This window comes from Helianthus annuus, chromosome 7 (genome assembly GCF_002127325.2).
Source record: "Helianthus annuus cultivar XRQ/B chromosome 7, HanXRQr2.0-SUNRISE, whole genome shotgun sequence".
Lineage (NCBI taxonomy): Eukaryota > Viridiplantae > Streptophyta > Magnoliopsida > Asterales > Asteraceae > Helianthus > Helianthus annuus.
In genome coordinates this window covers 22,458,208-22,460,787 of record NC_035439.2, presented here as the reverse complement: position 1 = coordinate 22,460,787, position 2,580 = coordinate 22,458,208, and the positions used below count along the sequence as shown (strand labels likewise).

The following is a 2,580-nucleotide window of genomic DNA, read 5'->3' as shown; positions in this document are numbered from 1 at the left end:
GATAAAAGGAATATTAACATGCAATTGTTTTAGTAGATTTTCGAATTTTGCGAATTGCTCATTGGTCTTTTGACGAATTAACCTACCAGGGTATGGAACCGGAGGAGCCTTGGTAGGCTCTTGAATTAGAGGAGAAGCTTTCTCTTGAGGAGTTGTGCTTTCCTCAGTTGGCGGTGGTGGAGCTTCTTCGGAACCCACGGTGCGGTTTCTTAACGTTATGAGATGGACTTGTGCTTTTGGGTTTGTTTCGGTATTACTTGGTAACGCGCCTTGTGACCTCTCGGAAAAAATTTGAGCTAATTGATTTATTTGGTTTTCAATGTTTTGTATACTAGCTTGTTGATTTCTAAAATTCGATTCCAATTGTTGGAATCGATCCGAGTTTTTCTTTTCAGTGTCGGAGATGAAGCGAGATACAGTATCTTCAAGCCTTTCTCGTCCACCTTGTTGTTGAGGGAAATTTTGTGACTCATTTCTTGGTTGTTGAAAGTTTGTTCGTTGGTTTATTCTTTGTTGGTTACTACTATTGTCGGGTTCTCTCCAACTAAGGTTAGGGTGGTTACGCCATCCTTGGTTGTAGGAACCCGTGGAGGACCCGACAGCCTAGGTCTATTATCAATGTAGTTTACCGACTCTGGTTGATCCTCTGTTTCTTTCATACAACTCCAATTTTCATGTGGCCCACCACACCCTTCACAAGCCATAACCGAGACCGTTTTTGTCATTTCTAACTTTTTGATTTTTGAAGAAAGGGCCTCGATTTGGGCTTGTAAAGAAGTGCTTTCACTAACCTTATGGGCGCCCAGGGCAATAGATTTATTGCCTCGAGGAGTGTGCCACTGAAAATTGGTTTGAGCAATTTCCTCAATTTGATTGTATATTTCATGTGGGCGGTGATTACCTAAAAGTCCCCCGGAGCTAGAGTCAAGTGTTTGTCTTGTGTGTGGCAACAACCCATTGTAGAAAGTGGATACTTGTTGCCATACCGCAAGACCGTGATGAGGACACTTTCGCAATAGCTCCTTGAACCTTTCCCAAGTTTCATATAAGGATTCCCCGTCCTCTTGTGAATATGTATCAATTTCAGTCATTAATTTAGCCGTTTTAGCGGGAGGGAAATACTTATATAGAAATTTTTGGGCTAGTTCATCCCAGGTGTTTACCGAACCAACTGGGAGGGCGTTGAGCCAAGCTTTTGCTCGGTCTTTTAGTGAAAATGGAAACATTCGAAGCCGGATGGCGTCATTTGATGCTCCATTGATGGGGGTACGCTTTACCATACTACCGAAACTTCGTGAAGAAAGTGCCATGTGGAGTTGGACGTTATTAGACCTATTATTCTATTATGGTTAATTTGACACTCTACCATCAATCACAAGGCGTAACAAAACTAAACCGCATCACTGCGAGGCTTCTCGTAAGTCCGCGTACACAAATTGCCACATCGATGAACTTAGGTAAGTTCACCCCGAAGAGCAATTGGAGCAACGCGAGACTGGTCGTAAAGTCTAGAACGCAACTTAATCGCAGTTTTGCCGGATCAATCTCGCAATCAAATCATTCGATAAGTGGCTCGAAATCGCAATCGCATCATGTGTTTGTCTAGAAATCTCTAACGCTAGTTGTTGTCAATTGTGTGAACTTCTATCAGCTGGTGTGGATCGTCTATTGTGGATTCGCTAGACGAGTATCGAGAATCACTCGCCGCCTTCCACTCTTAACGCGCCTCGCACCTAATCCACCAACTCGATACTCTTATCATGGTTCGCTATTACTTATCAATGCACGCATTCTACGTGTCATGTTAGCGCACAAGACCTCGCTTCACGAGATAAAATTTATAAGGTTGAAACATGGTGATGTTTTGACCATATTAGCTGACTTTTGTGGAAAAAGGCCGTGTGGGCTAGCCTTAGTACAAATTGTGATGTAATCAGTTCAATCAGTCGCCTATCACTCGCAACGCAACAATCGTCGCTTATCAATCTGTTGAAATCTATTGTCTATCGATGTTCGAATGTTACTTGGAAGTCATCGCAGGTGGTGTAATGTTAGGGTGCATGACATTGCTTCACAAGATAAAACTAATATGGAAACATGGTGTTTGTCATATTAGCAAGTCTTGTGGAAACGTGCCATGCGAACTTCGTGTGGAATCAAATCGAAACCTCATTTACCCGAATCAAAATCGTGTCATTCGTTGCCCAACCAAGCATACCATATCAGCGTTGTGCGACCGGACTACTCGCACCCGCTGCCTACGCTTGGTTTGCATCCAACTTATTTCTATTCAAAACTCGGTCTAGCACCTCATCGCTAGGATCAAGGGAATCGAAATTCTATCTGAGTCTTATCGGCACGCATGACACTGCCTCATGAAACAGAGTTAATATGGGTAAAGCATGGTGGATACGCCGCTGGTACTTCCTATATATAAGTGTTTTAACCATATTAACGAACTTTTGTGGGAAGGTGCCACGTGGGGCCCGATGTAAGTTATTTTTCCATAGTATTAAGGAAAACCTATTTTTATAAAATTTTTACTAAAACCGTTGGACAAATGAAATTCCTTACAACATG

At 42.5% G+C, this 2,580-nt stretch overlaps 1 non-coding gene across 1 annotated transcript; it reads left to right on the top strand.

The window, feature by feature from the left end:
- Nucleotides 1–990: 990 nt before the first annotated feature.
- On the top strand, nt 991–1,097 carry LOC118480701. The gene has a single exon (XR_004863679.1). It is a non-coding gene; the product is annotated as a small nucleolar RNA R71 (small nucleolar RNA).
- The last annotated feature ends 1,483 nt before the right edge of the window (nt 1,098–2,580 follow it).